Below are 10,913 nucleotides of genomic sequence, written 5' to 3' on the forward strand. Positions count from 1 at the left end.
ACGACATCTAGTGATGATGATACTTAGATGGAGGGGTTGTCTCCATCCTAACTATTATTTTTCTATGATTTTAAGGATTGATTGGAAATACTTTGTAGCGAATACAATGGTTTTAATCATGGATTTTTATTTAGACTAATATGTGGTTGTGATGTGATTTTTTTTTTCTTACCTATCTCTTATTACATGTATGGTGTGTTGTATATGAAAGAAAAATTCATGTTTAACATTTTATACTGTGATTCTAGGAAATGGCCGGAAGAAACGCTGGACGAGGACGTGGTAACATCAGCATGACTGCAGCTGAACTCCAAACTCTGCTGAATGACCATGTGGCGGCCGCTTTAGCCGCACACGTTCAGAATCAAACTGGAGGTCCAAGTGGAACGTGTACTTTCAAGAACTACCTTGACTGCAAGCCCAGTACGTTTAAGGGCACTGAGGGAGCTATAGGCTTCCTGCGTTGGGCTGAGAAGGCCGAGTCGGCCTTTGAGATGTGTAATTGTCCCCCTGCCAGTAGGGTCAAATTCGCTGCTGGGACACTTGAGGATTCCGCCCTCACTTGGTGGAATTCGAACGTCCAGATCCTTGGATTGGAGCTAGCTAACGCGATGAACTGGGAGGAGTTCAAAAACATGATGCGAGAGGAGTACTGTCCGAGGGAAGAGATTGCGAAGTTAGAGTCGGAGTTTTGGTCGTTGAAGATGGTGGGTTCGGAGATTGAAGCCTACACTACTCGTTCGCACGAGTTGGCAGTGATGTGTCCGCGGATGGTGGATCCGCCGAGCAAGAGAATAGAGTTGTACATTGATGGGTTAGCACCACAGATTCAGGGCATGGTGACGTCTTCCCGACCAGCCACGATACAACAAGCGATCCGTTTGGCTCACAAACTGACGGATCAGGCTGTGACCCAGGGTGCGTTACCACCGCGGGGTTCGACTGCTAAAGCCCGTGACAACCCGGGTAATGACCACGTCAGCAACAGTAACAACAACAGTAACCCGAACAGCGGAAAGAGAAAGTTTGACAACACCAGAACTTCATCCTCAAACCTCCCACCGCAACACCACTACCGTAAGCCCGAATTTACTCGGAGTTTCAATACTCAGAATCACAACAACAACAACAACAACAACAACAACGGTAGCGGGCAGGTTTCGAGCGGATATGTTGGGAAATATCCAAAGTGCAACAGGTGCAACTTTCATCATGTTGGTCAGTGTGACCGTGTCAAGTGTCAAAGATGCGGAAAGATAGGTCATCAAGCGAAGGAATGTAGAGGAGACCTTGCGGCGAAGGGTGCTCCTAAGCCACCGATGACGACTAAGGGATGTTTTGAATGTGGACAGGAAGGTCATTTCCGGAAGGATTGCCCCAAGCTGAAACATAATGACAACAATGGGGGCAATGGAAGTGGCAGTAATGGTGGAGGAAATGGCAAAGGAAGAGCGTTTGTGATTGGATCAGGTCAAGCCCGCAGAGATCCGCATGTGGTGTCTGGTAAGTTCCCTGTAAACGATTGTTTTGCTTCTGTTTTGTTTGACACTGGAGCTGATAGGAGTTTTGTGTCAAAGGCCTTTAGCCAACTTTTAAACCTTACTCCAACCCCGTTAGACGCTAAGTTTCCTGTTGAATTAGCTAACGGTAAAACTGTAATAACAACTCATATACTTGCGGGATGTAAGTTGAAACTGTCAGGTCATGTCTTTGACATCGACCTTATTCCTTTTACGCTTAGTAGTTTCGATGTCGTTGTCGGCATGGACTGGTTATCCGAGAACCGAGCGGAGATTATATGCCATGATAAGATAGTCCATATTACCACCCCTTCTGGCGAGATCATTTCGGTCCGAGGCGAGAGAAGCGGCATGACCACCAGTGTCATTACCCTTTTGAAGGCACAGAAGTATTTACGAAAGGGTCATCCGGCAATTTTGGCGCAGATTGTTGAGAAACCCGCGGAGGAGAAACGAGTTGAGGACATACCGGTTGTGAGAGACTTTCCGGAAGTTTTTCCGGAGGATTTGCCCGGACTCCCTCCTATTCGTCAAGTCGAATTTCAAATCGAGTTGACACCCGGTGCAGCACCCATAGCACGAGCCCCGTATCGACTCGCACCGGCGGAACTTCAGGAGTTGTCCACTCAGTTGCAAGATTTGTTGGATAAAGGTTTTATCCGACCTAGCTCATCGCCATGGGGAGCCCCTGTCTTGTTTGTCCGAAAGAAAGACGGGACTTTCCGAATGTGCATCGACTACCGGGAGTTGAACAAGATGACGGTCAAGAACCGTTATCCTTTACCCCGAATTGATGATTTGTTTGACCAGCTTCAGGGATCGAGTTACTACTTGAAGATCGATCTACGATCCGGTTATCACCAGCTGAGAGTGCGCGAAGAAGATATTTCAAAAACGGCTTTCAGAACACGGTATGGTCACTACGAGTTTTCGGTTATGCCTTTTGGCCTAACCAACGCACCAGCCGTATTTATGGATCTCATGAATCGAGTATGCAAGGCGTACCTCGACAAGTTCGTGATTGTTTTCATCGATGATATTCTCGTCTATTCCAAGAACGAGACTGACCACGAAGAGCACTTAAGGATAATTCTGGAACTACTGAAGAAGGAACAACTGTATGCTAAACTCTCGAAATGTGAATTTTGGCTTCGCGAGGTTCACTTTTTAGGACATGTGATCAACGAGAATGGTATCCATGTCGATCCCGGTAAGGTAGAGGCCATCAAAAACTGGGAAGCACCTAAGACTCCGACTGAGGTGCGACAATTCCTAGGACTGGCCGGCTACTATCGGCGTTTCATCGAGGGATTTTCAAAGATTGCTCAACCCCTCACCGCTTTGACTCACAAGGGCACTAAGTACATCTGGGGTGACGCGCAAGAATCCGCTTTTCAACTGTTGAAAACCAAGCTTTGTAGCGCCCCTATTTTAGCCCTCCCCGAGGGAACGGAAAATTTTGAGGTACACTGTGACGCATCTATACAAGGTCTCGGTTGTGTGCTGATGCAACTCGAGAAGGTTATAGCCTACGCCTCTAGACAACTACGGGTTCACGAGAAGAACTACACGACCCATGATTTGGAACTCGGAGCTGTGGTGTTTGCTCTTAAGATATGGAGGCATTACTTGTACGGTACCAAGTTTACCATTTACACCGACCACAAGAGTCTCCAACATATCTACGATCAAAAGGAGCTGAACATGCGACAGCGTCGTTGGGTCGAGCTGCTTAAAGATTATGATTGTGCCATCAAGTACCACCCTGGCAAGGCCAATGTGGTGGCCGACGCCCTCAGCAGAAAAGAAACAGATAAACCCAGACGGGTGAGAGCATTGCAACTCACGATTCATGCCAGCTTGCCCGATCAGATTCGCGATGCGCAACTGGAAGCTTTGAAAGATGATAATCTTCCATCGGAACTCATGCGGGGCATGAGCAAGCAACTTGAAACCAGATCGGACGGGGTCCGATATTTTGAGAACCGGATTTGGGTTCCACGATACGGAGAATTGAGAACTCTAGTGATGGACGAAGCTCACAGGTCCCGATATTCTATCCACCCTGGCTCAGATAAAATGTATCATGATTTAAAGGCACTTTACTGGTGGCCGAACATGAAAGCCGACATTGCCACCTACGTGAGCAAATGTTTGACTTGTGCCAGAGTCAAGATAGAATACCAGAAACCATCTGGCCTTCTGCAACAACCGGAACTCCCAATGTGGAAATGGGAACACATCTCTATGGACTTTATTACGGGTTTGCCTAAGACACCGACGGGATGCGATACCATCTGGGTGATCGTTGACCGGTTGACTAAATCGGCACACTTCCTAGCGATTAAAGAACCAGACAAAATGGAACGACTGACTCGAGTATACATGAAAGAAGTGGTGTCTAGACACGGAGTGCCTGTCTCGATCATTTCCGATCGAGATTCTCGTTTTACCTCACACTTTTGGAAGTCGCTGCAAAGCGCACTGGGCACACGTCTCGATATGAGTACAGCATACCAACCTCAAACGGATGGGCAAAGTGAACGGACTATTCAGACCCTGGAGGATATGTTGCGTGCATGCGTCTTAGATTTCGGAAAAAGTTGGGAACCCCACTTACCCTTGGTAGAGTTTTCGTATAATAACAGCTACCACGCAAGTATTAAGGCAGCGCCGTTTGAAGCGCTGTACGGACGGAAGTGTCGATCACCACTCTGCTGGGCAGAGGTGGGTGATAGCCAAATCACTGGTCCGGAACTGATACTCGAAACCTTGGAAAAGATTGTTCAAATCCGAAATCGCATGGCAGCAGCACGAGATCGCCAAAAGAGTTACGCCGACAAGCGCCGAAAACCTCTCGAATTTCAAGTGAACGATCGGGTGTTACACAAAGTCTCACCTTGGAAAGGTGTGGTTCGCTTTGGTAAGCGAAACAAACTCAACCCACGATATGTTGGTCCGTACCGGATAACTGAGCGCATTGGTCCGGTGGCGTACCGACTGGACCTACCAACAGAACTTAGTGGCGTACACGATGTATTCCACGTATCAAATTTGAAGAAATGCCTATCTGATGAAACCCAAGTAGTCCCGTTGGAGGAACTACAAGTTGATGAACAGTTACGGTTCATTGAGGAACCAGTCGAGGTTTTGGATTGGGAAACCAAAACGCTCAAACGCAGCAAAATTCCAATCGTTAAGGTTCGTTGGAACTCGAGACGTGGACCGGAGTTCACGTGGGAACGCGAGGATCACATGATGAAAAAGTATCCTCACCTTTTTGAAGGACTAACCAAACACCGAAAACCGCGAAACCCGGCAAACCGTCAAACATCACCGGAGGTATGAACTAAATTTCGGGACGAAATTTCTTTCTACTAGGGGATGATATGACAAACTGAAAATCTTTCTTACTTTTTCAGGCTCTCATCACGACTTGACTCAAATTTTCGGGACGAAAATTCTTTAACATGGGAATGATGTGACAATCGTCAATTTCAGGTTAACCCCGTTAACTCAACTCCGTCAATTCAAACTTTAAGATCGTTGAATCTATAACGCACACTTCATTACATTTAAACTAGGGTTTAAATGACGCTTAACACTTACTACATGTGTAGTCTTTCGGGATTTGCACCGAAACGCAAACGAGTTGACGCGAACGATTGATAAATAAACGACAAACGTCAAAACACTAATTATGTGATTATTATGTGTTAGATATATGTGTGTTACTTGATTGTTATGTGGAATGTTAAACAAGAAACAAGAACCAACTAGTTTAGGCTAGAGATGTAACACTTGAAAGATTAGGGGCTAGAGTGTAACTTGTATATCTATAAATATAACCTTAACTACAAACCCTAACCTATTTTATTAACCTACAACCCGATCGGCCTCCCCCTTGCTCTCTCTTGGCTGCCGTCCACAAACACACACACATACACCATCAATTCAAGCCTTTGATTGAAGAACAAAGTACTAGGAAGGTATATTTGATCATCCTTCACATCCTTGTTGATTGAATTTGATGTTTGTTGGGTTAATAACAAACCCTAGCTGGCCGATTTTGTTCATGCATATGATTAATATGATTGTTGTTATTTGAATAATGAATTGATAACTAGTTTGATAGTATTGCATGTTAATTGTTGTGTTCTTGATTTGAATTAAAACACAAACCCTAATCTTGTATGTATGGTGTGATTGATATGCATGGATAGTAGTTATAGTGTCTAGAGGGTTATATGGATGCATGATAGTTCATAGATTGTTATTATGATGAGTTTTGATGTGAACAGATTCTGGACAGAACGTATATATGATGTTTAACTGACTGTAACGAAGTGTAAACGTGAAAATTGATTGAGATTGTGGGTACTGCAGTAAACTAGGTTGAGTCTAGTTTCTATAAAGTATAAATTCGTAATTTTTGGATAAGTGGAAGTATACTTTTATGATTTTACAAAAACGTGATGCAAAGCTGAGCTGTTAGACCTGCTGTTAGGTTATGTTGTAAATATTATATCTCATGAACTACGAGACCAATTGGGTTGGTTCCACTTCTGGAAGTTGACTCACTGAGTTAGGAACCAAACCCAAGTGGTCTTGCATTTATTGGATTTTTCATTTAACGGGAATTGTAAATAACATTCTGTTGCGCATGAATCTGACTGATATGAGTTTGCTGTAATGTTTTGGTCATCATAAGAAAAATATGTGGAATAAAAATAAGATAAAATATGTTCTGGAAACCTAAGATATGTATGCTTCTGTGGTGATTTTTGGTGAATTAATTGAGACGTTATGATCGGTGAACTAGTGCAATCTTTCAAGTAGAAATTCTGTCATAACGAAACTAGCTGCTGAGTTGTATAGGAATGCATGAAATATGATAGTTTTTATAAAATTGTTGTATTTTGACCAAAATACCCTTGCGGGGAATAGTTGCTAGTTGATTGCCATGAATTGACCAAATTGCCCTTATGGGGAATAATGGTTAGTTAGTCTTTGTTTGTTGACCAAAATGCCCCTACGGGAATAATTGCTAATAAGTATGTTATTAATACGTGACACGAAAGTAATTGCTCACTCATGTATCGTATCACAATTTTACTTGTTTAAGTCACACACGATTCACAAACGAAACACGAAACATGTTACGTGCATAGGTATTATGTGCCGAGTCTAGAGACTCGTTAAACATTCCGATACTTAGAAAATCTCTTTGTTATTTTAGAACGCTAGAGAGTTTTCTACGACGCGCATCACTCGGTGATCTAGATCGGATATTCTTCGCAAACAGTGAGTTCACTTACCCCACTCTTAAACTGTTTTCAAACGTTTTTCACTTGGGGGAGATAACATACTCCGATAAACATATTTTCTGAGATAAACGCATATGAAAGATTTTGTTATAAATTATATATCACTTGTAAAGGCTAAGCGGCATACGTAACATTTGAAGTCCCACACATCGGACCGGTTAATATTTGGAATAGCGAGTCACTTTTGGGTAGTACTACTGGGTTTGACAAACCCCACCCGACGCTAAGCTCAACTGGAGGTTGAGTGGGTGTAAATTTTGGCTAACACTTACCATGGTCTGGAGGACCTGGTGACGGGCACTTGATAAACAGTCAGCTTCGGTCGCGAACCACTTGGCGATACTTGTTGTATAGATTAGCTACCTATCGATATATAATTTGACATAACACTATCTGGTAATGCAAAACACTTAAACGCTGTAACGTGGTTACACACTTAAACGCTGTAACGTGGTTACACACTCAAACGTTGTAACGTGGTTACACACTGAAACGTCGTAACGAGGTTACGCAACACTGAAACGCCGTAACGAGGTTACGCAAAACGCTAAACGATTTATCTTATTTAACTTGTGAACTCACCAACCTTGTGTTGACACTTTTAGTATGTTATTCTCAGGTAGCCGAGGCGGGCGCGCGGTTTAGGAGCATGCATTAATGAAAACACTTTTATTCTGCAAACTTAATTTTAACAGTTACATTTGGTTTTAAGTCGTCCTGCGTGACCCAACTTTTGAATTAAGGTTTTACGCTTCCACACTTACTTTCATTTAAACGTTTTTCTTTGGTTTGGTTATAACTAATGATTCCGATCCTGCCAGTTCACACCCTCTGACGGTAAAACTCCGTTAGTGGATTTTGAGGGTGTGACAATTGTCAAGAACATGATCCTAAGGTGCCGGCTTAATAAAATAATGTTTTTTTAATTAATATTAAATAAAATTCATTTAATCCATAAAAACATAATTAAGAAAAATAAAATACAAAAGCCGCGTCCAAGGGGCTGGAACCCGCGCCCATAGCCGGCTCAACTATTAACCACACACCCGAACCAGCTGAACTGGGGAGGTCAACTGGTAACCAAATGAAAACAAATAGTTTAATACAGTAAATGTTAAACACATATTATTATAAACCCTAGAAAACTCAATTGAACAATATGTTAGATGTTTGCTTAATTAAGGCTAGGGTTAATACAATACTGATCAAAATGAACTAGCAGCATGTATGAATTACAAGTTTTTGTTACGAATTGCTGATAAATTACAAACATAGACTTTCGGCCAAGAGCACGAACCAAACTGAATTATACGAGCTGTCATATTGCAATTAGACTTAGGGTTTTTGATTGCGATGTGAAGATGATGGTGTAACAAGGTTTAATTGAATTTTGGCGGTCGTTACATAGTGTTTTCATGAACAGGTTTATGTCGTTTCGTTATAATAAGAAATACGTATATGTATGATCGATTTAACAAAATTAAGAACGTCGTTGGGGGTCGTTTTGGCAAGGAGAATAACAACCATGATTCAATTACCTAATTTGTTACTAGAATTGTGGTTCAAGTTGATGAACGGGTATATGGGTAATCAAATTGGGTCGCGGGTATGGGTTTGAATCTGGGTATAAGATATATATTATAACAATATTTATATATATTACAGATTAGACCCTAGAGTATAAAGATGGGAACACAACAAGGTTAAACTATAGTTTAAGGTTAAATTTGTGTATGTTTGAAAGCTAATTATGTATATTAAGTAAATATAATAAACAGAAGATAATATAATATAATATAATATAATATAATATAATATAATATAATATAATATAATATAATATAATATAATATAATATAATATAATATAATATAATATAATATAATATAATATAATAATAATTTGATAATCGCGATATTTTGCTATTAAAATTTCCCGACTATAAAAATGGTCGGGTCATAGTTAATAAAATAATAGATTAAAATCTGAGTTGTTACACGGGATGTAGAGTATTGTATTTTTCATTTTTTTAATGTGTTTAAGAAGGAATGATTTGTAATTATCTTTGATTAAGCTATAAGTATTAATCTGCACTCAGTCGGTTCAGGTTTATTTCGATCAGAACGATTATTTTGCTAGCTGCTATGATAATTGTTTATAGGGTTGCTTTTACTAGTTGAATATGATAAAACATAGAATTGCCCTTAGTTTGGTCACACTGGCATTGACTGTTTGATAACTAGTGCCATGTGTTAGCGATTTTTGATGCCTAAGGTGTGCCTAGTTAGTCAATCCGATTTGATCATTGATAATTAATGTGTTAAGTGACATGGGATTACTGTTAATTTACTTGCTTAAAACCCGGGTGTGATTTGTCTTATGTATTGATTGAAACTTGCTTTATTTACTTGTTTGATATTAAACTAAATATTTTGCTAGTGTGATCAGCACTCATCTGTGACTTCATAATTAGAAATTGGCTACCTGTTACTGATGTGAGGTCGTAGACTCACTCAAATATAAACCAATTACACTAAATAGATAGCAGTAAGTGGGTATTGAACACATGGAATTTGTGGAAAATGTGTTACCAAGTAGCTTTGTAAAGTAACTAAATGCAGAAATAAACTCAATGATTTGATTGTTTGGTTTGATTAACTAAAAAGAACTAAAAGCACTTAACAAGTTTTTAAATCAAATACGAGAGGATATGCTCTCCATCGGTTTCAGGTTTCTATGAATGTTAATATAAAGGTTTAATCAGAGATGAACTATAAAAACATAGTTCGTAATTATGCGATTGATTGTGATAAATGTGGACTAAGTACGGATTATAAAACGCAAGGTGACCACCCTTTGATCAATTAATTTATCCAACCCCGAATCCCTCCCGATTAATCTTAATTGCCTATGGCACCAAGAACTGATGGTTTAGAAAAAGAAATCAACAAACTAACAATTTATCAGTCAATACATAAACACCATAGCAATGAAATCATAAAGATTAAACTACTATCTCAGTAATCACATAAACATTCAAATGAAACCTTACAATCCGAGGGAAAACACAAGAAAACTTAACCAAGCATAATTTGGTTCATCATCCCTTTGATTATAGTGTTCATATGTTTTCAACAACCGATATCCAATGATTACACAACCAAATATTGTTTTGGAACCTCAAATTCGATGTCAGGTCGTCTCCAACTAAAATATATGAAAAAGATAATCTAAAAAGTTGTCCAAAAATTACTTTTAAAGTGCAGTTACAATTCTTGCGTCAGGCCCACCGTAAGCTACGATGGCCCATCATAGCTTACGGTGGCTTATATTTTTTCTACGGTGGGATTTATCTGCCTTACGCTGGCAGATTCTGCTTCAGAGGCCACCGTAGCTTACGGTGGCTACCTTAAGCTATGGTGGAGATCTTGATAAAATTATGATTTCCTTAGAAAACATCCTTCTTCCGTCGCCCGAGCTCCCCTTTTCGGCTAGCTTCATTCCAACACATCCTTTCCACTTCTTTTACGCCTTTTGTACCTGAAATAACATTTCACCATAGTTATCAAATTCCACACAATAAACTGATTAAATATATGATATCTAATGTTTTTTTAGCACTTAAGGCTCGTCCAACGGACCACCCGTCAGTTACATTGACCACATACTTCTTGTGGTTCGACACCCTACTTACACTAGCTTGCTTTAAGTGATTAAGACTTGATTATAATTGTTTTTGACTAGACAGCAACTGTCCAGCATCAAAACCAAGAATATACCATACTTAATTGTTTGTACAAATTTGTCTATAGATCATAAGGTGCATATAAACATTATTTATAGACAAATTAAATAGTTATGGAAATTTGTAACACTTATTTATACATACAATATGCTATCATACAAGGTCTCTACTAATGTCCATTCTCGTTACAAGTTCTTGAAAATATTTGGGTGGTAGATATTTAGTCACCGGGACAACTAGCATATTATTAGTGTAAATATATTCAATACAAATGTTATTTCCTCCATTTGTATCGAGATATGATCCAGCTCTACATAAACT

This window comes from Bidens hawaiensis, unplaced genomic scaffold, assembly GCF_021521415.1.
Source record: "Bidens hawaiensis isolate Kalapana, Puna unplaced genomic scaffold, B.hawaiensis_p1.1 tig00018487_1, whole genome shotgun sequence".
NCBI classification, from domain to species: domain Eukaryota; kingdom Viridiplantae; phylum Streptophyta; class Magnoliopsida; order Asterales; family Asteraceae; genus Bidens; species Bidens hawaiensis.